The following is a 24005-nucleotide window of genomic DNA, read 5'->3' on the forward strand; positions in this document are numbered from 1 at the left end:
TGGTGGGGCTCTCTCCTCATTTGCCTAAGCACATCGCAAGGTATGCTGGGTACAGAAAATCTTCATCTTCCCCACTCACAGTCAGTCATAACTGAAAGTGCAGACCCTCTTAGGAATTAGCCGTTTCAGGCCTTTACCAAGACAGCAGCTCTCTGTCCCTGTCCTTTCTCTGTGATCCTAGCACTAGCATACTCAGGATTTGGCTTTACCTGGGAGCCAGAGATCTACCCGGTGAGGGCTTGCCCAGTGTGAGGCGTTTGAGCGTTTGGGAGCGTTCGGGACGTGAGAGGACGCTGGACAGGAAACTATGCCAATTTAAAGTATCCAACCTTCCTGCTGCAGTGAGAGGCTCTTTCCGTGGAAATCTGCCACTTGGAGTCCTCTCAACTTGCCCTCTGATAAAACATTTTTCTGAGCCGCAGTTACATCCGATAGTTACAAGGTGGCGCTGCATTCAGGTGAGAGCACAAGTATGCACAAAATCTTGGGGACTTTTGCCAGATTTATCGGTGGATCTTGCCTATTATTTTCAGAGGCTAGATATCGCCTAGAAATGCTTTTTAAAATAGGGTTGCTGGGGTTATAATGTCTGGTCGGGGCTCAGCCCTTTCATTGCCTGCCCCCAGCAAAATATTTATTATCAGTACATGTGAGTGGTGAGTGCTTTATGGAAAATAGCATATATTGGGACAATGAATGTAGCAGATGAGGCGATCGAGATGTCTACCTACGTGTTTGTTTATTTTTTTATATAACGGCTGATTATTCTGATATTTCAGTTTTGTCACATGTTGCATTAAAATATATCCTGCTTGGAGAATATATAAATATTTGCACTGCGTTGGCCGGGAATCGAACCCGGGTCAACTGCTTGGAAGGCAGCTATGCTCACCACTATACCACCAACGCCTTCTGATGTGTGTCCTCTAGCTTCCAGGTGTTACAACGCCGAGTGCAGTGGCAATCTTGCACCGGTTCCAATGGTGCATTTGGTGTGGATACCAACATGAAAAGCAGTAGAAATTGTCTTGCAGAGGGTAAAGAACTGGGGATTGAAACCAAGGACAAAGCTGTGCAGAAGAGAAGAAATGGAAAGCAGCAGTACAAATAGTGGAAATGAGCATATGGGCAGCATCGGAAGCAAAGCAGCGAAGAGAAAGGGAGTAAATTCCATGAAATGCATAGGAGATTGATAAAAGCAGAACAAAAAGGGAAGAATGAAATTCAAAGCATGCCCCGAAAAACGTGTGAAGGTCCCACCTGTCATTTATGCTTCTAATTGGGTATCTTTACTTTCAAAGTATAGGGTTGATCCTTTGACGATCACTCTCTTGATTTACAGCAGAGACAGATAGTTGAGAAGTCTTTTCTCACATAGCTAGCACAAGCCTGCGCTTTTCCTTGCTGGCAGGGTGGAAATGACAGATTAGTCCTAGGAAGAAAAATCAAGCAATATTAGCAGAGGATGGTTTCGATCCATCGACCTCTGGGTTATGGGCCCAGCACGCTTCCGCTGCGCCACTCTGCTCCCTTGTGAAAGTGCTCTCTTTATGCAGAGGAGGAGCTTTCAGCGGAGTGGCAAGGGATTGGTGGGGCTCTCTCCTCATTTGCCTAAGCACATCGCAAGGTATGCTGGGTACAGAAAATCTTCATCTTCCCCACTCACAGTCAGTCATAACTGAAAGTGCAGACCCTCTTAGGAATTAGCCGTTTCAGGCCTTTACCAAGACAGCAGCTCTCTGTCCCTGTCCTTTCTCTGTGATCCTAGCACTAGCATACTCAGGATTTGGCTTTACCTGGGAGCCAGAGATCTACCCGGTGAGGGCTTGCCCGGTGTGAGGCTTTTGAGCGTTTGGGAGCGTTCGGGACGTGAGAGGACGCTGGACAGGAAACTATGCCAATTTGAAGTATCCAACCTTCCTGCTGCAGCGAGAGGCTCTTTCCGTGGAAATCTGCCACTTGGAGTCCTCTCAACTTGCCCTCTGATAAAACATTTTTCTGAGCCGCAGTTACATCCGATGGTTACAAGGTGGCGCTGCATTCAGGTGAGAGCACAAGTATGCACAAAATCTTGGGGACTTTTGCCAGATTTATCGGTGGATCTTGCCTATTATTTTCAGAGGCTAGATATCGCCTAGAAATGCTTTTTAAAATAGGGTTGCTGGGGTTATAATGTCTGGTCGGGGCTCAGCCCTTTCATTGCCTGCCCCCAGCAAAATATTTATTATCAGCACATGTGAGTGGTGAGTGCTTTATGGAAAATAGCATATATTGGGACAATGAATGTAGCAGATGAGGCGATCGAGATGTCTACCTACGTGTTTGTTTATTTTTTTATATAACGGCTGATTATTCTGATATTTCAGTTTTGTGACATGTTGCATTAAAATATATCCTGCTTGGAGAATATATAAATATTTGCACTGCGTTGGCCGGGAATCGAACCCGGGTCAACTGCTTGGAAGGCAGCTATGCTCACCACTATACCACCAACGCCTTCTGATGTGTGTCCTCTAGCTTCCAGATGTTACAACGCCGAGTGCAGTGGCAATCTTGCACCGGTTCCAATGCTGCATTTGGTGTGGATACCAACATGAAAAGCAGTAGAAATTGTCTTGCAGAGGGTAAAGAACTGGGGATTGAAACCAAGGACAAAGCTGTGCAGAAGAGAAGAAATGGAAAGCAGCAGTACAAATAGTGGAAATGAGCATATGGGCAGCATCGGAAGCAAAGCAGCGAAGAGAAAGGTAGTAAATTCCATGAAATGCATAGGAGATTGATAAAAGCAGAACAAAAAGGGAAGAATGAAATTCAAAGCATGCCCCGAAAAACGTGTGAAGGTCCCACCTGTCATTTATGCTTCTAATTGGGTATCTTTACTTTCAAAGTATAGGGTTGATCCTTTGACGATCACTCTCTTGATTTACAGCAGAGACAGATAGTTGAGAAGTCTTTTCTCACATAGCTAGCACAAGCCTGCGCTTTTCCTTGCTGGCAGGGTGGAAATGACAGATTAGTCCTAGGAAGAAAAATCAAGCAATATTAGCAGAGGATGGTTTCGATCCATCGACCTCTGGGTATGGGCCCAGCACGCTTCCGCTGCGCCACTCTGCTCCCTTGTGAAAGTGCTCTCTTTATGCAGAGGAGGAGCTTTCAGCGGAGTGGCAAGGGATTGGTGGGGCTCTCTCCTCATTTGCCTAAGCACATCGCAAGGTATGCTGGGTACAGAAAATCTTCATCTTCCCCACTCACAGTCAGTCATAACTGAAAGTGCAGATCCTCTTAGGAATTAACCGTTTCAGGCCTTTACCAAGACAGCAGCTCTCTGTCCCTGTCCTTTCTCTGTGATCCTAGCACTAGCATACTCAGGATTTGGCTTTACCTGGGAGCCAGAGATCTACCCGGTGAGGGCTTGCCCGGTGTGAGGCTTTTGAGCGTTTGGGAGCGTTCGGGACGTGAGAGGACGCTGGACAGGAAACTATGCCAATTTGAAGTATCCAACCTTCCTGCTGCAGCGAGAGGCTCTTTCCGTGGAAATCTGCCACTTGGAGTCCTCTCAACTTGCCCTCTGATAAAACATTTTTCTGAGCCGCAGTTACATCCGATGGTTACAAGGTGGCGCTGCATTCAGGTGAGAGCACAAGTATGCACAAAATCTTGGGGACTTTTGCCAGATTTATCGGTGGATCTTGCCTATTATTTTCAGAGGCTAGATATCGCCTAGAAATGCTTTTTAAAATAGGGTTGCTGGGGTTATAATGTCTGGTCGGGGCTCAGCCCTTTCATTGCCTGCCCCCAGCAAAATATTTATTATCAGCACATGTGAGTGGTGAGTGCTTTATGGAAAATAGCATATATTGGGACAATGAATGTAGCAGATGAGGCGATCGAGATGTCTACCTACGTGTTTGTTTATTTTTTTATATAACGGCTGATTATTCTGTTTCTGATATTTCAGTTTTGTGACATGTTGCATTAAAATATATCCTGCTTGGAGAATATATAAATATTTGCACTGCGTTGGCCGGGAATCGAACCCGGGTCAACTGCTTGGAAGGCAGCTATGCTCACCACTATACCACCAACGCCCTCTGATGTGTGTCCTCTAGGTTCCAGATGTTACAACGCCGAGTGCAGTGGCAATCTTGCACCGGTTCCAATGGTGCATTTGGTGTGGATACCAACATGAAAAGCAGTAGAAATTGTCTTGCAGAGGGTAAAGAACTGGGGATTGAAACCAAGGACAAAGCTGTGCAGAAGAGAAGAAATGGAAAGCAGCAGTACAAATAGTGGAAATGAGCATATGGGCAGCATCGGAAGCAAAGCAGCGAAGAGAAAGGGAGTAAATTCCATGAAATGCATAGGAGATTGATAAAAGCAGAACAAAAAGGGAAGAATGAAATTCAAAGCATGCCCCGAAAAACGTGTGAAGGTCCCACCTGTCATTTATGCTTCTAATTGGGTATCTTTACTTTCAAAGTATAGGGTTGATCCTTTGACGATCACTCTCTTGATTTACAGCAGAGACAGATAGTTGAGAAGTCTTTTCTCACATAGCTAGCACAAGCCTGCGCTTTTCCTTGCTGGCAGGGTGGAAATGACAGATTAGTCCTAGGAAGAAAAATCAAGCAATATTAGCAGAGGATGGTTTCGATCCATCGACCTCTGGGTTATGGGCCCAGCACGCTTCCGCTGCGCCACTCTGCTCCCTTGTGAAAGTGCTCTCTTTATGCAGAGGAGGAGCTTTCAGCGGAGTGGCAAGGGATTGGTGGGGCTCTCTCCTCATTTGCCTAAGCACATCGCAAGGTATGCTGGGTACAGAAAATCTTCATCTTCCCCACTCACAGTCAGTCATAACTGAAAGTGCAGACCCTCTTAGGAATTAGCCGTTTCAGGCCTTTACCAAGACAGCAGCTCTCTGTCCCTGTCCTTTCTCTGTGATCCTAGCACTAGCATACTCAGGATTTGGCTTTACCTGGGAGCCAGAGATCTACCCGGTGAGGGCGAGGCTTTTGAGTGTTTGGGAGCGTTCGGGACGTGAGAGGACGCTGGACAGGAAACTATGCCAATTTGAAGTATCCAACCTTCCTGCTGCAGCGAGAGGCTCTTTCCGTGGAAATCTGCCACTTGGAGTCCTCTCAACTTGCCCTCTGATAAAACATTTTTCTGAGCCACAGTTACATCCGATGGTTACAAGGTGGCGCTGCATTCAGGTGAGAGCACAAGTATGCACAAAATCTTGGGGACTTTTGCCAGATTTATCGGTGGATCTTGCCTATTATTTTCAGAGGCTAGATATCGCCTAGAAATGCTTTTTAAAATAGGGTTGCTGGGGTTATAATGTCTGGTCGGGGCTCAGCCCTTTCATTGCCTGCCCCCAGCAAAATATTTATTATCAGCACATGTGAGTGGTGAGTGCTTTATGGAAAATAGCATATATTGGGACAAGGAATGTAGCAGATGAGGCGATCGAGATGTCTACCTACGTGTTTGTTTATTTTTTTATATAACGGCTGATTATTCTGATATTTCAGTTTTGTGACATGTTGCATTAAAATATATCCTGCTTGGAGAATATATAAATATTTGCACTGCGTTGGCCGGGAATCGAACCCGGGTCAACTGCTTGGAAGGCAGCTATGCTCACCACTATACCACCAACGCCCTCTGATGTGTGTCCTCTAGGTTCCAGATGTTACAACGCCGAGTGCAGTGGCAATCTTGCACCGGTTCCAATGGTGCATTTGGTGTGGATACCAACATGAAAAGCAGTAGAAATTGTCTTGCAGAGGGTAAAGAACTGGGGATTGAAACCAAGGACAAAGCTGTGCAGAAGAGAAGAAATGGAAAGCAGCAGTACAAATAGTGGAAATGAGCATATGGGCAGCATCGGAAGCAAAGCAGCGAAGAGAAAGGGAGTAAATTCCATGAAATGCATAGGAGATTGATAAAAGCAGAACAAAAAGGGAAGAATGAAATTCAAAGCATGCCCCGAAAAACGTGTGAAGGTCCCACCTGTCATTTATGCTTCTAATTGGGTATCTTTACTTTCAAAGTATAGGGTTAATCCTTTGACGATCACTCTCTTGATTTACAGCAGAGACAGATAGTTGAGAAGTCTTTTCTCACATAGCTAGCACAAGCCTGCACTTTTCCTTGCTGGCAGGGTGGAAATGACAGATTAGTCCTAGGAAGAAAAATCAAGCAATATTAGCAGAGGATGGTTTCGATCCATCGACCTCTGGGTTATGGGCCCAGCACGCTTCCGCTGCGCCACTCTGCTCCCTTGTGAAAGTGCTCTCTTTATGCAGAGGAGGAGCTTTCAGCGGAGTGGCAAGGGATTGGTGGGGCTCTCTCCTCATTTGCCTAAGCACATCGCAAGGTATGCTGGGTACAGAAAATCTTCATCTTCCCCACTCACAGTCAGTCATAACTGAAAGTGCAGACCCTCTTAGGAATTAGCCGTTTCAGGCCTTTACCAAGACAGCAGCTCTCTGTCCCTGTCCTTTCTCTGTGATCCTAGCACTAGCATACTCAGGATTTGGCTTTACCTGGGAGCCAGAGATCTACCCGGTGAGGGCTTGCCCAGTGTGAGGCGTTTGAGCGTTTGGGAGCGTTCGGTACGTGAGAGGACGCTGGACAGGAAACTATGCCAATTTAAAGTATCCAACCTTCCTGCTGCAGTGAGAGGCTCTTTCCGTGGAAATCTGCCACTTGGAGTCCTCTCAACTTGCCCTCTGATAAAACATTTTTCTGAGCCGCAGTTACATCCGATGGTTACAAGGTGGCGCTGCATTCAGGTGAGAGCACAAGTATGCACAAAATCTTGGGGACTTTTGACAGATTTATCGGTGGATCTTGCCTATTATTTTCAGAGGCTAGATATCGCCTAGAAATGCTTTTTAAAATAGGGATGCTGGGGTTATAATGTCTGGTCGGGGCTCAGCCCTTTCATTGCCTGCCCCCAGCAAAATATTTATTATCAGCACATGTGAGTGGTGAGTGCTTTATGGAAAATAGCATATATTGGGACAATGAATGTAGCAGATGAGGCGATCGAGATGTCTACCTACGTGTTTGTTTATTTTTTTATATAACGGCTGATTATTCTGATATTTCAGTTTTGTGACATGTTGCATTAAAATATATCCTGCTTGGAGAATATATAAATATTTGCACTGCGTTGGCCGGGAATCGAACTCGGGTCAACTGCTTGGAAGGCAGCTATGCTCACCACTATACCACCAACGCCCTCTGATGTGTGTCCTCTAGGTTCCAGATGTTACAACGCCGAGTGCAGTGGCAATCTTTCACCGGTTCCAATGGTGCATTTGGTGTGGATACCAACATGAAAAGCAGTAGAAATTGTCTTGCAGAGGGTAAAGAACTGGGGATTGAAACCAAGGACAAAGCTGTGCAGAAGAGAAGAAATGGAAAGCAGCAGTACAAATAGTGGAAATGAGCATATGGGCAGCATCGGAAGCAAAGCAGCGAAGAGAAAGGGAGTAAATTCCATGAAATGCATAGGAGATTGATAAAAGCAGAACAAAAAGGGAAGAATGAAATTCAAAGCATGCCCCGAAAAACGTGTGAAGGTCCCACCTGTCATTTATGCTTCTAATTGGGTATCTTTACTTTCAAAGTATAGGGTTGATCCTTTGACGATCACTCTCTTGATTTACAGCAGAGACAGATAGTTGAGAAGTCTTTTCTCACATAGCTAGCACAAGCCTGCGCTTTTCCTTGCTGGCAGGGTGGAAATGACAGATTAGTCCTAGGAAGAAAAATCAAGCAATATTAGCAGAGGATGGTTTCGATCCATCGACCTCTGGGTTATGGGCCCAGCACGCTTCCGCTGCGCCACTCTGCTCCCTTGTGAAAGTGCTCTCTTTATGCAGAGGAGGAGCTTTCAGCGGAGTGGCAAGGGATTGGTGGGGCTCTCTCCTCATTTGCCTAAGCACATCGCAAGGTATGCTGGGTACAGAAAATCTTCATCTTCCCCACTCACAGTCAGTCATAACTGAAAGTGCAGACCCTCTTAGGAATTAGCCGTTTCAGGCCTTTACCAAGACAGCAGCTCTCTGTCCCTGTCCTTTCTCTGTGATCCTAGCACTAGCATACTCAGGATTTGGCTTTACCTGGGAGCCAGAGATCTACCCGGTGAGGGCGAGGCTTTTGAGTGTTTGGGAGCGTTCGGGACGTGAGAGGACGCTGGACAGGAAACTATGCCAATTTGAAGTATCCAACCTTCCTGCTGCAGCGAGAGGCTCTTTCCGTGGAAATCTGCCACTTGGAGTCCTCTCAACTTGCCCTCTGATAAAACATTTTTCTGAGCCGCAGTTACATCCGATGGTTACAAGGTGGCGCTGCATTCAGGTGAGAGCACAAGTATGCACAAAATCTTGGGGACTTTTGCCAGATTTATCGGTGGATCTTGCCTATTATTTTCAGAGGCTAGATATCGCCTAGAAATGCTTTTTAAAATAGGGTTGCTGGGGTTATAATGTCTGGTCGGGGCTCAGCCCTTTCATTGCCTGCCCCCAGCAAAATATTTATTATCAGCACATGTGAGTGGTGAGTGCTTTATGGAAAATAGCATATATTGGGACAAGGAATGTAGCAGATGAGGCGATCGAGATGTCTACCTACGTGTTTGTTTATTTTTTTATATAACGGCTGATTATTCTGATATTTCAGTTTTGTGACATGTTGCATTAAAATATATCCTGCTTGGAGAATATATAAATATTTGCACTGCGTTGGCCGGGAATCGAACCCGGGTCAACTGCTTGGAAGGCAGCTATGCTCACCACTATACCACCAACGCCCTCTGATGTGTGTCCTCTAGGTTCCAGATGTTACAACGCCGAGTGCAGTGGCAATCTTGCACCGGTTCCAATGGTGCATTTGGTGTGGATACCAACATGAAAAGCAGTAGAAATTGTCTTGCAGAGGGTAAAGAACTGGGGATTGAAACCAAGGACAAAGCTGTGCAGAAGAGAAGAAATGGAAAGCAGCAGTACAAATAGTGGAAATGAGCATATGGGCAGCATCGGAAGCAAAGCAGCGAAGAGAAAGGGAGTAAATTCCATGAAATGCATAGGAGATTGATAAAAGCAGAACAAAAAGGGAAGAATGAAATTCAAAGCATGCCCCGAAAAACGTGTGAAGGTCCCACCTGTCATTTATGCTTCTAATTGGGTATCTTTACTTTCAAAGTATAGGGTTGATCCTTTGACGATCACTCTCTTGATTTACAGCAGAGACAGATAGTTGAGAAGTCTTTTCTCACATAGCTAGCACAAGCCTGCGCTTTTCCTTGCTGGCAGGGTGGAAATGACAGATTAGTCCTAGGAAGAAAAATCAAGCAATATTAGCAGAGGATGGTTTCGATCCATCGACCTCTGGGTTATGGGCCCAGCACGCTTCCGCTGCACCACTCTGCTCCCTTGTGAAAGTGCTCTCTTTATGCAGAGGAGGAGCTTTCAGCAGAGTGGCAAGGGATTGGTGGGGCTCTCTCCTCATTTGCCTAAGCACATCGCAAGGTATGCTGGGTACAGAAAATCTTCATCTTCCCCACTCACAGTCAGTCATAACTGAAAGTGCAGATCCTCTTAGGAATTAGCCGTTTCAGGCCTTTACCAAGACAGCAGCTCTCTGTCCCTGTCCTTTCTCTGTGATCCTAGCACTAGCATACTCAGGATTTGGCTTTACCTGGGAGCCAGAGATCTACCCGGTGAGGGCTTGCCTGGTGTGAGGCTTTTGAGTGTTTGGGAGCGTTCGGGACGTGAGAGGACGCTGGACAGGAAACTATGCCAATTTGAAGTATCCAACCTTCCTGCTGCAGTGAGAGGCTCTTTCCGTGGAAATCTGCCACTTGGAGTCCTCTCAACTTGCCCTCTGATAAAACATTTTTCTGAGCCGCAGTTACATCCGATGGTTACAAGGTGGCGCTGCATTCAGGTGAGAGCACAAGTATGCACAAAATCTTGGGGACTTTTGCCAGATTTATCGGTGGATCTTGCCTATTATTTTCAGAGGCTAGATATCGCCTAGAAATGCTTTTTAAAATAGGGTTGCTGGGGTTATAATGTCTGGTCGGGGCTCAGCCCTTTCATTGCCTGCCCCCAGCAAAATATTTATTATCAGCACATGTGAGTGGTGAGTGCTTTATGGAAAATAGCATATATTGGGACAATGAATGTAGCAGATGAGGCGATCGAGATGTCTACCTACGTGTTTGTTTATTTTTTTATATAACGGCTGATTATTCTGTTTCTGATATTTCAGTTTTGTGACATGTTGCATTAAAATATATCCTGCTTGGAGAATATATAAATATTTGCACTGCGTTGGCCGGGAATCGAACCCGGGTCAACTGCTTGGAAGGCAGCTATGCTCACCACTATACCACCAACGCCCTCTGATGTGTGTCCTCTAGGTTCCAGATGTTACAACGCCGAGTGCAGTGGCAATCTTGCACCGGTTCCAATGGTGCATTTGGTGTGGATACCAACATGAAAAGCAGTAGAAATTGTCTTGCAGAGGGTAAAGAACTGGGGATTGAAACCAAGGACAAAGCTGTGCAGAAGAGAAGAAATGGAAAGCAGCAGTACAAATAGTGGAAATGAGCATATGGGCAGCATCGGAAGCAAAGCAGCGAAGAGAAAGGGAGTAAATTCCATGAAATGCATAGGAGATTGATAAAAGCAGAACAAAAAGGGAAGAATGAAATTCAAAGCATGCCCCGAAAAACGTGTGAAGGTCCCACCTGTCATTTATGCTTCTAATTGGGTATCTTTACTTTCAAAGTATAGGGTTAATCCTTTGACGATCACTCTCTTGATTTACAGCAGAGACAGATAGTTGAGAAGTCTTTTCTCACATAGCTAGCACAAGCCTGCACTTTTCCTTGCTGGCAGGGTGGAAATGACAGATTAGTCCTAGGAAGAAAAATCAAGCAATATTAGCAGAGGATGGTTTCGATCCATCGACCTCTGGGTTATGGGCCCAGCACGCTTCCGCTGCGCCACTCTGCTCCCTTGTGAAAGTGCTCTCTTTATGCAGAGGAGGAGCTTTCAGCGGAGTGGCAAGGGATTGGTGGGGCTCTCTCCTCATTTGCCTAAGCACATCGCAAGGTATGCTGGGTACAGAAAATCTTCATCTTCCCCACTCACAGTCAGTCATAACTGAAAGTGCAGACCCTCTTAGGAATTAGCCGTTTCAGGCCTTTACCAAGACAGCAGCTCTCTGTCCCTGTCCTTTCTCTGTGATCCTAGCACTAGCATACTCAGGATTTGGCTTTACCTGGGAGCCAGAGATCTACCCGGTGAGGGCTTGCCCAGTGTGAGGCGTTTGAGCGTTTGGGAGCGTTCGGGACGTGAGAGGACGCTGGACAGGAAACTATGCCAATTTAAAGTATCCAACCTTCCTGCTGCAGTGAGAGGCTCTTTCCGTGGAAATCTGCCACTTGGAGTCCTCTCAACTTGCCCTCTGATAAAACATTTTTCTGAGCCGCAGTTACATCCGATGGTTACAAGGTGGCGCTGCATTCAGGTGAGAGCACAAGTATGCACAAAATCTTGGGGACTTTTGCCAGATTTATCGGTGGATCTTGCCTATTATTTTCAGAGGCTAGATATCGCCTAGAAATGCTTTTTAAAATAGGGTTGCTGGGGTTATAATGTCTGGTCGGGGCTCAGCCCTTTCATTGCCTGCCCCCAGCAAAATATTTATTATCAGCACATGTGAGTGGTGAGTGCTTTATGGAAAATAGCATATATTGGGACAATGAATGTAGCAGATGAGGCGATCGAGATGTCTACCTACGTGTTTGTTTATTTTTTTATATAACGGCTGATTATTCTGATATTTCAGTTTTGTGACATGTTGCATTAAAATATATCCTGCTTGGAGAATATATAAATATTTGCACTGCGTTGGCCGGGAATCGAACCCGGGTCAACTGCTTGGAAGGCAGCTATGCTCACCACTATACCACCAACGCCTTCTGATGTGTGTCCTCTAGCTTCCAGATGTTACAACGCCGAGTGCAGTGGCAATCTTGCACCGGTTCCAATGGTGCATTTGGTGTGGATACCAACATGAAAAGCAGTAGAAATTGTCTTGCAGAGGGTAAAGAACTGGGGATTGAAACCAAGGACAAAGCTGTGCAGAAGAGAAGAAATGGAAAGCAGCAGTACAAATAGTGGAAATGAGCATATGGGCAGCATCGGAAGCAAAGCAGCGAAGAGAAAGGGAGTAAATTCCATGAAATGCATAGGAGATTGATAAAAGCAGAACAAAAAGGGAAGAATGAAATTCAAAGCATGCCCCGAAAAACGTGTGAAGGTCCCACCTGTCATTTATGCTTCTAATTGGGTATCTTTACTTTCAAAGTATAGGGTTGATCCTTTGACGATCACTCTCTTGATTTACAGCAGAGACAGATAGTTGAGAAGTCTTTTCTCACATAGCTAGCACAAGCCTGCGCTTTTCCTTGCTGGCAGGGTGGAAATGACAGATTAGTCCTAGGAAGAAAAATCAAGCAATATTAGCAGAGGATGGTTTCGATCCATCGACCTCTGGGTTATGGGCCCAGCACGCTTCCGCTGCGCCACTCTGCTCCCTTGTGAAAGTGCTCTCTTTATGCAGAGGAGGAGCTTTCAGCGGAGTGGCAAGGGATTGGTGGGGCTCTCTCCTCATTTGCCTAAGCACATCGCAAGGTATGCTGGGTACAGAAAATCTTCATCTTCCCCACTCACAGTCAGTCATAACTGAAAGTGCAGATCCTCTTAGGAATTAACCGTTTCAGGCCTTTACCAAGACAGCAGCTCTCTGTCCCTGTCCTTTCTCTGTGATCCTAGCACTAGCATACTCAGGATTTGGCTTTACCTGGGAGCCAGAGATCTACCCGGTGAGGGCTTGCCCGGTGTGAGGCTTTTGAGCGTTTGGGAGCGTTCGGGACGTGAGAGGACGCTGGACAGGAAACTATGCCAATTTGAAGTATCCAACCTTCCTGCTGCAGCGAGAGGCTCTTTCCGTGGAAATCTGCCACTTGGAGTCCTCTCAACTTGCCCTCTGATAAAACATTTTTCTGAGCCGCAGTTACATCCGATGGTTACAAGGTGGCGCTGCATTCAGGTGAGAGCACAAGTATGCACAAAATCTTGGGGACTTTTGCCAGATTTATCGGTGGATCTTGCCTATTATTTTCAGAGGCTAGATATCGCCTAGAAATGCTTTTTAAAATAGGGTTGCTGGGGTTATAATGTCTGGTCGGGGCTCAGCCCTTTCATTGCCTGCCCCCAGCAAAATATTTATTATCAGCACATGTGAGTGGTGAGTGCTTTATGGAAAATAGCATATATTGGGACAATGAATGTAGCAGATGAGGCGATCGAGATGTCTACCTACGTGTTTGTTTATTTTTTTATATAACGGCTGATTATTCTGTTTCTGATATTTCAGTTTTGTGACATGTTGCATTAAAATATATCCTGCTTGGAGAATATATAAATATTTGCACTGCGTTGGCCGGGAATCGAACCCGGGTCAACTGCTTGGAAGGCAGCTATGCTCACCACTATACCACCAACGCCCTCTGATGTGTGTCCTCTAGGTTCCAGATGTTACAACGCCGAGTGCAGTGGCAATCTTGCACCGGTTCCAATGGTGCATTTGGTGTGGATACCAACATGAAAAGCAGTAGAAATTGTCTTGCAGAGGGTAAAGAACTGGGGATTGAAACCAAGGACAAAGCTGTGCAGAAGAGAAGAAATGGAAAGCAGCAGTACAAATAGTGGAAATGAGCATATGGGCAGCAGCGGAAGCAAAGCAGCGAAGAGAAAGGGAGTAAATTCCATGAAATGCATAGGAGATTGATAAAAGCAGAACAAAAAGGGAAGAATGAAATTCAAAGCATGCCCCGAAAAACGTGTGAAGGTCCCACCTGTCATTTATGCTTCTAATTGGGTATCTTTACTTTCAAAGTATAGGGTTAATCCTTTGACGATCACTCTCTTGATTTACAGCAGAGACAGATAGTTGAGAAGTCTTTTCTCACATAGCTAGCACAAGCCTGCACTTTTCCTTGCTGGCAGGGTGGAAATGACAGATTAGTCCTAGGAAGAAAAATCAAGCAATATTAGCAGAGGATGGTTTCGATCCATCGACCTCTGGGTTATGGGCCCAGCACGCTTCCGCTGCGCCACTCTGCTGCCTTGTGAAAGTGCTCTCTTTATGCAGAGGAGGAGCTTTCAGCGGAGTGGCAAGGGATTGGTGGGGCTCTCTCCTCATTTGCCTAAGCACATCGCAAGGTATGCTGGGTACAGAAAATCTTCATCTTCCCCACTCACAGTCAGTCATAACTGAAAGTGCAGACCCTCTTAGGAATTAGCCGTTTCAGGCCTTTACCAAGACAGCAGCTCTCTGTCCCTGTCCTTTCTCTGTGATCCTAGCACTAGCATACTCAGGATTTGGCTTTACCTGGGAGCCAGAGATCTACCCAGTGAGGGCTTGCCCAGTGTGAGGCGTTTGAGCGTTTGGGAGCGTTCGGGACGTGAGAGGACACTGGACAGGAAACTATGCCAATTTAAAGTATCCAACCTTCCTGCTGCAGTGAGAGGCTCTTTCCGTGGAAATCTGCCACTTGGAGTCCTCTCAACTTACCCTCTGATAAAACATTTTTCTGAGCCGCAGTTACATCCGATAGTTACAAGGTGGCGCTGCATTCAGGTGAGAGCACAAGTATGCACAAAATCTTGGGGACTTTTGCCAGATTTATCGGTGGATCTTGCCTATTATTTTCAGAGGCTAGATATCGCCTAGAAATGCTTTTTAAAATAGGGTTGCTGGGGTTATAATGTCTGGTCGGGGCTCAGCCCTTTCATTGCCTGCCCCCAGCAAAATATTTATTATCAGTACATGTGAGTGGTGAGTGCTTTATGGAAAATAGCATATATTGGGACAATGAATGTAGCAGATGAGGCGATCGAGATGTCTACCTACGTGTTTGTTTATTTTTTTATATAACGGCTGATTATTCTGATATTTCAGTTTTGTGACATGTTGCATTAAAATATATCCTGCTTGGAGAATATATAAATATTTGCACTGCGTTGGCCGGGAATCGAACCCGGGTCAACTGCTTGGAAGGCAGCTATGCTCACCACTATACCACCAACGCCTTCTGATGTGTGTCCTCTAGCTTCCAGATGTTACAACGCCGAGTGCAGTGGCAATCTTGCACCGGTTCCAATGGTGCATTTGGTGTGGATACCAACATGAAAAGCAGTAGAAATTGTCTTGCAGAGGGTAAAGAACTGGGGATTGAAACCAAGGACAAAGCTGTGCAGAAGAGAAGAAATGGAAAGCAGCAGTACAAATAGTGGAAATGAGCATATGGGCAGCATCGGAAGCAAAGCAGCGAAGAGAAAGGGAGTAAATTCCATGAAATGCATAGGAGATTGATAAAAGCAGAACAAAAAGGGAAGAATGAAATTCAAAGCATGCCCGAAAAACGTGTGAAGGTCCCACCTGTCATTTATGCTTCTAATTGGGTATCTTTACTTTCAAAGTATAGGGTTGATCCTTTGACGATCACTCTCTTGATTTACAGCAGAGACAGATAGTTGAGAAGTCTTTTCTCACATAGCTAGCACAAGCCTGCGCTTTTCCTTGCTGGCAGGGTGGAAATGACAGATTAGTCCTAGGAAGAAAAATCAAGCAATATTAGCAGAGGATGGTTTCGATCCATCGACCTCTGGGTTATGGGCCCAGCACGCTTCCGCTGCGCCACTCTGCTCCCTTGTGAAAGTGCTCTCTTTATGCAGAGGAGGAGCTTTCAGCGGAGTGGCAAGGGATTGGTGGGGCTCTCTCCTCATTTGCCTAAGCACATCGCAAGGTATGCTGGGTACAGAAAATCTTCATCTTCCCCACTCACAGTCAGTCATAACTGAAAGTGCAGACCCTCTTAGGAATTAGCCGTTTCAGGCCTTTACCAAGACAGCAGCTCTCTGTCCCTGTCCTTTCTCTGTGATCCTAGCACTAGCATACTCAGGATTTGGCTTTACCTGGGAGCCAGAGATCTACCCGGTGAGGGCTTGCCCGGTGTGAGGCTTTTGAGCGTTTGGGAGCGTTCGGGACGTGAGAGGACGCTGGACAGGAAACTATGCCAATTTGAAGTATCCAACCTTCCTGCTGCAGCGAGAGGCTCTTTCCGTGGAAATCTGCCACTTGGAGTCCTCTCAACTTGCCCTCTGATAAAACATTTTTCTGAGCCGCAGTTACATCCGATGGTTACAAGGTGGCGCTGCATTCAGGTGAGAGCACAAGTATGCACAAAATCTTGGGGACTTTTGCCAGATTTATCGGTGGATCTTGCCTATTATTTTCAGAGGCTAGATATCGCCTAGAAATGCTTTTTAAAATAGGGTTGCTGGGGTTATAATGTCTGGTCGGGGCTCAGCCCTTTCATTGCCTGCCCCCAGCAAAATATTTATTATCAGCACATGTGAGTGGTGAGTGCTTTATGGAAAATAGCATATATTGGGACAATGAATGTAGCAGATGAGGCGATCGAGATGTCTACCTACGTGTTTGTTTATTTTTTTATATAACGGCTGATTATTCTGATATTTCAGTTTTGTGACATGTTGCATTAAAATATATCCTGCTTGGAGAATATATAAATATTTGCACTGCGTTGGCCGGGAATCGAACCCGGGTCAACTGCTTGGAAGGCAGCTATGCTCACCACTATACCACCAACGCCTTCTGATGTGTGTCCTCTAGCTTCCAGATGTTACAACGCCGAGTGCAGTGGCAATCTTGCACCGGTTCCAATGCTGCATTTGGTGTGGATACCAACATGAAAAGCAGTAGAAATTGTCTTGCAGAGGGTAAAGAACTGGGGATTGAAACCAAGGACAAAGCTGTGCAGAAGAGAAGAAATGGAAAGCAGCAGTACAAATAGTGGAAATGAGCATATGGGCAGCATCGGAAGCAAAGCAGCGAAGAGAAAGGGAGTAAATTCCATGAAATGCATAGGAGATTGATAAAAGCAGAACAAAAAGGGAAGAATGAAATTCAAAGCATGCCCCGAAAAACGTGTGAAGGTCCCACCTGTCATTTATGCTTCTAATTGGGTATCTTTACTTTCAAAGTATAGGGTTGATCCTTTGACGATCACTCTCTTGATTTACAGCAGAGACAGATAGTTGAGAAGTCTTTTCTCACATAGCTAGCACAAGCCTGCGCTTTTCCTTGCTGGCAGGGTGGAAATGACAGATTAGTCCTAGGAAGAAAAATCAAGCAATATTAGCAGAGGATGGTTTCGATCCATCGACCTCTGGGTTATGGGCCCAGCACGCTTCCGCTGCGCCACTCTGCTCCCTTGTGAAAGTGCTCTCTTTATGCAGAGGAGGAGCTTTCAGCGGAGTGGCAAGGGATTGGTGGGGCTCTCTCCTCATTTGCCTAAGCACATCGCAAGGTATGCTGGGTACAGAAAATCTTCATCTTCCCCACTCACAGTCAGTCATAACTGAAAGTGCAGATCCTCTTAGGAATTAGCCGTTTCAGGCCTTTACCAAGACAGCAGCTCTCTGTCCCTGTCCTTTCTCTGTGATCCTAGCACTAGCATACTCAGGATTTGGCTTTACCTGGGAGCCAGAGATCTACCCGGTGAGGGCGAGGCTTTTGAGTGTTTGGGAGCGTTCGGGACGTGAGAGGACGCTGGACAGGAAACTATGCCAATTTGAAGTATCCAACCTTCCTGCTGCAGCGAGAGGCTCTTTCCGTGGAAATCTGCCACTTGGAGTCCTCTCAACTTGCCCTCTGATAAAACATTTTTCTGAGCCACAGTTACATCCGATGGTTACAAGGTGGCGCTGCATTCAGGTGAGAGCACAAGTATGCACAAAATCTTGGGGACTTTTGCCAGATTTATCGGTGGATCTTGCCTATTATTTTCAGAGGCTAGATATCGCCTAGAAATGCTTTTTAAAATAGGGTTGCTGGGGTTATAATGTCTGGTCGGGGCTCAGCCCTTTCATTGCCTGCCCCCAGCAAAATATTTATTATCAGCACATGTGAGTGGTGAGTGCTTTATGGAAAATAGCATATATTGGGACAAGGAATGTAGCAGATGAGGCGATCGAGATGTCTACCTACGTGTTTGTTTATTTTTTTATATAACGGCTGATTATTCTGATATTTCAGTTTTGTGACATGTTGCATTAAAATATATCCTGCTTGGAGAATATATAAATATTTGCACTGCGTTGGCCGGGAATCGAACCCGGGTCAACTGCTTGGAAGGCAGCTATGCTCACCACTATACCACCAACGCCCTCTGATGTGTGTCCTCTAGGTTCCAGATGTTACAACGCCGAGTGCAGTGGCAATCTTGCACCGGTTCCAATGGTGCATTTGGTGTGGATACCAACATGAAAAGCAGTAGAAATTGTCTTGCAGAGGGTAAAGAACTGGGGATTGAAACCAAGGACAAAGCTGTGCAGAAGAGAAGAAATGGAAAGCAGCAGTACAAATAGTGGAAATGAGCATATGGGCAGCATCGGAAGCAAAGCAGCGAAGAGAAAGGGAGTAAATTCCATGAAATGCATAGGAGATTGATAAAAGCAGAACAAAAAGGGAAGAATGAAATTCAAAGCATGCCCCGAAAAACGTGTGAAGGTCCCACCTGTCATTTATGCTTCTAATTGGGTATCTTTACTTTCAAAGTATAGGGTTAATCCTTTGACGATCACTCTCTTGATTTACAGCAGAGACAGATAGTTGAGAAGTCTTTTCTCACATAGCTAGCACAAGCCTGCACTTTTCCTTGCTGGCAGGGTGGAAATGACAGATTAGTCCTAGGAAGAAAAATCAAGCAATATTAGCAGAGGATGGTTTCGATCCATCGACCTCTGGGTTATGGGCCCAGCACGCTTCCGCTGCGCCACTCTGCTCCCTTGTGAAAGTGCTCTCTTTATGCAGAGGAGGAGCTTTCAGCGGAGTGGCAAGGGATTGGTGGGGCTCTCTCCTCATTTGCCTAAGCACATCGCAAGGTATGCTGGGTACAGAAAATCTTCATCTTCCCCACTCACAGTCAGTCATAACTGAAAGTGCAGACCCTCTTAGGAATTAGCCGTTTCAGGCCTTTACCAAGACAGCAGCTCTCTGTCCCTGTCCTTTCTCTGTGATCCTAGCACTAGCATACTCAGGATTTGGCTTTACCTGGGAGCCAGAGATCTACCCGGTGAGGGCTTGCCCAGTGTGAGGCGTTTGAGCGTTTGGGAGCGTTCGGGACGTGAGAGGACGCTGGACAGGAAACTATGCCAATTTAAAGTATCCAACCTTCCTGCTGCAGTGAGAGGCTCTTTCCGTGGAAATCTGCCACTTGGAGTCCTCTCAACTTGCCCTCTGATAAAACATTTTTCTGAGCCGCAGTTACATCCGATGGTTACAAGGTGGCGCTGCATTCAGGTGAGAGCACAAGTATGCACAAAATCTTGGGGACTTTTGACAGATTTATCGGTGGATCTTGCCTATTATTTTCAGAGGCTAGATATCGCCTAGAAATGCTTTTTAAAATAGGGATGCTGGGGTTATAATGTCTGGTCGGGGCTCAGCCCTTTCATTGCCTGCCCCCAGCAAAATATTTATTATCAGCACATGTGAGTGGTGAGTGCTTTATGGAAAATAGCATATATTGGGACAATGAATGTAGCAGATGAGGCGATCGAGATGTCTACCTACGTGTTTGTTTATTTTTTTATATAACGGCTGATTATTCTGATATTTCAGTTTTGTGACATGTTGCATTAAAATATATCCTGCTTGGAGAATATATAAATATTTGCACTGCGTTGGCCGGGAATCGAACTCGGGTCAACTGCTTGGAAGGCAGCTATGCTCACCACTATACCACCAACGCCCTCTGATGTGTGTCCTCTAGGTTCCAGATGTTACAACGCCGAGTGCAGTGGCAATCTTTCACCGGTTCCAATGGTGCATTTGGTGTGGATACCAACATGAAAAGCAGTAGAAATTGTCTTGCAGAGGGTAAAGAACTGGGGATTGAAACCAAGGACAAAGCTGTGCAGAAGAGAAGAAATGGAAAGCAGCAGTACAAATAGTGGAAATGAGCATATGGGCAGCATCGGAAGCAAAGCAGCGAAGAGAAAGGGAGTAAATTCCATGAAATGCATAGGAGATTGATAAAAGCAGAACAAAAAGGGAAGAATGAAATTCAAAGCATGCCCCGAAAAACGTGTGAAGGTCCCACCTGTCATTTATGCTTCTAATTGGGTATCTTTACTTTCAAAGTATAGGGTTGATCCTTTGACGATCACTCTCTTGATTTACAGCAGAGACAGATAGTTGAGAAGTCTTTTCTCACATAGCTAGCACAAGCCTGCGCTTTTCCTTGCTGGCAGGGTGGAAATGACAGATTAGTCCTAGGAAGAAAAATCAAGCAATATTAGCAGAGGATGGTTTCGATCCATCGACCTCTGGGTTATGGGCCCAGCACGCTTCCGCTGCGCCACTCTGCTCCCTTGTGAAAGTGCTCTCTTTATGCAGAGGAGGAGCTTTCAGCGGAGTGGCAAGGGATTGGTGGGGCTCTCTCCTCATTTGCCTAAGCACATCGCAAGGTATGCTGGGTACAGAAAATCTTCATCTTCCCCACTCACAGTCAGTCATAACTGAAAGTGCAGACCCTCTTAGGAATTAGCCGTTTCAGGCCTTTACCAAGACAGCAGCTCTCTGTCCCTGTCCTTTCTCTGTGATCCTAGCACTAGCATACTCAGGATTTGGCTTTACCTGGGAGCCAGAGATCTACCCGGTGAGGGCGAGGCTTTTGAGTGTTTGGGAGCGTTCGGGACGTGAGAGGACGCTGGACAGGAAACTATGCCAATTTGAAGTATCCAACCTTCCTGCTGCAGCGAGAGGCTCTTTCCGTGGAAATCTGCCACTTGGAGTCCTCTCAACTTGCCCTCTGATAAAACATTTTTCTGAGCCGCAGTTACATCCGATGGTTACAAGGTGGCGCTGCATTCAGGTGAGAGCACAAGTATGCACAAAATCTTGGGGACTTTTGCCAGATTTATCGGTGGATCTTGCCTATTATTTTCAGAGGCTAGATATCGCCTAGAAATGCTTTTTAAAATAGGGTTGCTGGGGTTATAATGTCTGGTCGGGGCTCAGCCCTTTCATTGCCTGCCCCCAGCAAAATATTTATTATCAGCACATGTGAGTGGTGAGTGCTTTATGGAAAATAGCATATATTGGGACAAGGAATGTAGCAGATGAGGCGATCGAGATGTCTACCTACGTGTTTGTTTATTTTTTTATATAACGGCTGATTATTCTGATATTTCAGTTTTGTGACATGTTGCATTAAAATATATCCTGCTTGGAGAATATATAAATATTTGCACTGCGTTGGCCGGGAATCGAACCCGGGTCAACTGCTTGGAAGGCAGCTATGCTCACCACTATACCACCAACGCCCTCTGATGTGTGTCCTCTAGGTTCCAGATGTTACAACGCCGAGTGCAGTGGCAATCTTGCACCGGTTCCAATGGTGCATTTGGTGTGGATACCAACATGAAAAGCAGTAGAAATTGTCTTGCAGAGGGTAAAGAACTGGGGATTGAAACCAAGGACAAAGCTGTGCAGAAGAGAAGAAATGGAAAGCAGCAGTACAAATAGTGGAAATGAGCATATGGGCAGCATCGGAAGCAAAGCAGCGAAGAGAAAGGGAGTAAATTCCATGAAATGCATAGGAGATTGATAAAAGCAGAACAAAAAGGGAAGAATGAAATTCAAAGCATGCCCCGAAAAACGTGTGAAGGTCCCACCTGTCATTTATGCTTCTAATTGGGTATCTTTACTTTCAAAGTATAGGGTTGATCCTTTGACGATCACTCTCTTGATTTACAGCAGAGACAGATAGTTGAGAAGTCTTTTCTCACATAGCTAGCACAAGCCTGCGCTTTTCCTTGCTGGCAGGGTGGAAATGACAGATTAGTCCTAGGAAGAAAAATCAAGCAATATTAGCAGAGGATGGTTTCGATCCATCGACCTCTGGGTTATGGGCCCAGCACGCTTCCGCTGCACCACTCTGCTCCCTTGTGAAAGTGCTCTCTTTATGCAGAGGAGGAGCTTTCAGCAGAGTGGCAAGGGATTGGTGGGGCTCTCTCCTCATTTGCCTAAGCACATCGCAAGGTATGCTGGGTACAGAAAATCTTCATCTTCCCCACTCACAGTCAGTCATAACTGAAAGTGCAGATCCTCTTAGGAATTAGCCGTTTCAGGCCTTTACCAAGACAGCAGCTCTCTGTCCCTGTCCTTTCTCTGTGATCCTAGCACTAGCATACTCAGGATTTGGCTTTACCTGGGAGCCAGAGATCTACCCGGTGAGGGCTTGCCTGGTGTGAGGCTTTTGAGTGTTTGGGAGCGTTCGGGACGTGAGAGGACGCTGGACAGGAAACTATGCCAATTTGAAGTATCCAACCTTCCTGCTGCAGTGAGAGGCTCTTTCCGTGGAAATCTGCCACTTGGAGTCCTCTCAACTTGCCCTCTGATAAAACATTTTTCTGAGCCGCAGTTACATCCGATGGTTACAAGGTGGCGCTGCATTCAGGTGAGAGCACAAGTATGCACAAAATCTTGGGGACTTTTGCCAGATTTATCGGTGGATCTTGCCTATTATTTTCAGAGGCTAGATATCGCCTAGAAATGCTTTTTAAAATAGGGTTGCTGGGGTTAAAATGTCTGGTCGGGGCTCAGCCCTTTCATTGCCTGCCCCCAGCAAAATATTTATTATCAGCACATGTGAGTGGTGAGTGCTTTATGGAAAATAGCATATATTGGGACAATGAATGTAGCAGATGAGGCGATCGAGATGTCTACCTACGTGTTTGTTTATTTTTTTATATAACGGCTGATTATTCTGTTTCTGATATTTCAGTTTTGTGACATGTTGCATTAAAATATATCCTGCTTGGAGAATATATAAATATTTGCACTGCGTTGGCCGGGAATCGAACCCGGGTCAACTGCTTGGAAGGCAGCTATGCTCACCACTATACCACCAACGCCCTCTGATGTGTGTCCTCTAGGTTCCAGATGTTACAACGCCGAGTGCAGTGGCAATCTTGCACCGGTTCCAATGGTGCATTTGGTGTGGATACCAACATGAAAAGCAGTAGAAATTGTCTTGCAGAGGGTAAAGAACTGGGGATTGAAACCAAGGACAAAGCTGTGCAGAAGAGAAGAAATGGAAAGCAGCAGTACAAATAGTGGAAATGAGCATATGGGCAGCATCGGAAGCAAAGAAGCGAAGAGAAAGGGAGTAAATTCCATGAAATGCATAGGAGATTGATAAAAGCAGAACAAAAAGGGAAGAATGAAATTCAAAGCATGCCCCGAAAAACGTGTGAAGGTCCCACCTGTCATTTATGCTTCTAATTGGGTATCTTTACTTTCAAAGTATAGGGTTAATCCTTTGACGATCACTCTCTTGATTTACAGCAGAGACAGATAGTTGAGAAGTCTTTTCTCACATAGCTAGCACAAGCCTGCACTTTTCCTTGCTGGCAGGGTGGAAATGACAGATTAGTCCTAGGAAGAAAAATCAAGCAATATTAGCAGAGGATGGTTTCGATCCATCGACCTCTGGGTTATGGGCCCAGCACGCTTCCGCTGCGCCACTCTGCTCCCTTGTGAAAGTGCTCTCTTTATGCAGAGGAGGAGCTTTCAGCGGAGTGGCAAGGGATTGGTGGGGCTCTCTCCTCATTTGCCTAAGCACATCGCAAGGTATGCTGGGTACAGAAAATCTTCATCTTCCCCACTCACAGTCAGTCATAACTGAAAGTGCAGACCCTCTTAGGAATTAGCCGTTTCAGGCCTTTACCAAGACAGCAGCTCTCTGTCCCTGTCCTTTCTCTGTGATCCTAGCACTAGCATACTCAGGATTTGGCTTTACCTGGGAGCCAGAG

General features: G+C 45.8%; 13 non-coding genes across 13 annotated transcripts; all 13 read right to left on the reverse strand.

The window, feature by feature from the left end:
• Window positions 1-837: 837 nt before the first annotated feature.
• On the reverse strand, window positions 838-909 carry TRNAG-UCC (transfer RNA glycine (anticodon UCC)). Its single transcript has one exon. It is a non-coding gene; the product is annotated as a tRNA-Gly (tRNA).
• A 1515-nt stretch (window positions 910-2424) lies between these two features.
• On the reverse strand, window positions 2425-2496 carry TRNAG-UCC (transfer RNA glycine (anticodon UCC)). Its single transcript has one exon. It is a non-coding gene; the product is annotated as a tRNA-Gly (tRNA).
• Window positions 2497-4016: 1520 nt separating this feature from the next.
• On the reverse strand, window positions 4017-4088 carry TRNAG-UCC (transfer RNA glycine (anticodon UCC)). Its single transcript has one exon. It is a non-coding gene; the product is annotated as a tRNA-Gly (tRNA).
• Window positions 4089-5592: 1504 nt separating this feature from the next.
• TRNAG-UCC (transfer RNA glycine (anticodon UCC)) lies at window positions 5593-5664 on the reverse strand. The gene has a single exon. It is a non-coding gene; the product is annotated as a tRNA-Gly (tRNA).
• A 3091-nt stretch (window positions 5665-8755) lies between these two features.
• On the reverse strand, window positions 8756-8827 carry TRNAG-UCC (transfer RNA glycine (anticodon UCC)). Its single transcript has one exon. It is a non-coding gene; the product is annotated as a tRNA-Gly (tRNA).
• Window positions 8828-10348: 1521 nt separating this feature from the next.
• TRNAG-UCC (transfer RNA glycine (anticodon UCC)) lies at window positions 10349-10420 on the reverse strand. The gene has a single exon. It is a non-coding gene; the product is annotated as a tRNA-Gly (tRNA).
• Window positions 10421-11935: 1515 nt separating this feature from the next.
• TRNAG-UCC (transfer RNA glycine (anticodon UCC)) lies at window positions 11936-12007 on the reverse strand. The gene has a single exon. It is a non-coding gene; the product is annotated as a tRNA-Gly (tRNA).
• Window positions 12008-13528: 1521 nt separating this feature from the next.
• Window positions 13529-13600, reverse strand: TRNAG-UCC (transfer RNA glycine (anticodon UCC)). Its single transcript has one exon. It is a non-coding gene; the product is annotated as a tRNA-Gly (tRNA).
• Window positions 13601-15115: 1515 nt separating this feature from the next.
• TRNAG-UCC (transfer RNA glycine (anticodon UCC)) lies at window positions 15116-15187 on the reverse strand. Its single transcript has one exon. It is a non-coding gene; the product is annotated as a tRNA-Gly (tRNA).
• A 1514-nt stretch (window positions 15188-16701) lies between these two features.
• TRNAG-UCC (transfer RNA glycine (anticodon UCC)) lies at window positions 16702-16773 on the reverse strand. The gene has a single exon. It is a non-coding gene; the product is annotated as a tRNA-Gly (tRNA).
• Window positions 16774-18277: 1504 nt separating this feature from the next.
• Window positions 18278-18349, reverse strand: TRNAG-UCC (transfer RNA glycine (anticodon UCC)). Its single transcript has one exon. It is a non-coding gene; the product is annotated as a tRNA-Gly (tRNA).
• Window positions 18350-21440: 3091 nt separating this feature from the next.
• Window positions 21441-21512, reverse strand: TRNAG-UCC (transfer RNA glycine (anticodon UCC)). The gene has a single exon. It is a non-coding gene; the product is annotated as a tRNA-Gly (tRNA).
• Window positions 21513-23033: 1521 nt separating this feature from the next.
• TRNAG-UCC (transfer RNA glycine (anticodon UCC)) lies at window positions 23034-23105 on the reverse strand. Its single transcript has one exon. It is a non-coding gene; the product is annotated as a tRNA-Gly (tRNA).
• Window positions 23106-24005: the final 900 nt, after the last annotated feature.

The sequence above is a fragment of the Triturus cristatus genome, chromosome 11 (assembly GCF_964204655.1).
Source record: "Triturus cristatus chromosome 11, aTriCri1.1, whole genome shotgun sequence".
NCBI lineage: Eukaryota > Metazoa > Chordata > Amphibia > Caudata > Salamandridae > Triturus > Triturus cristatus.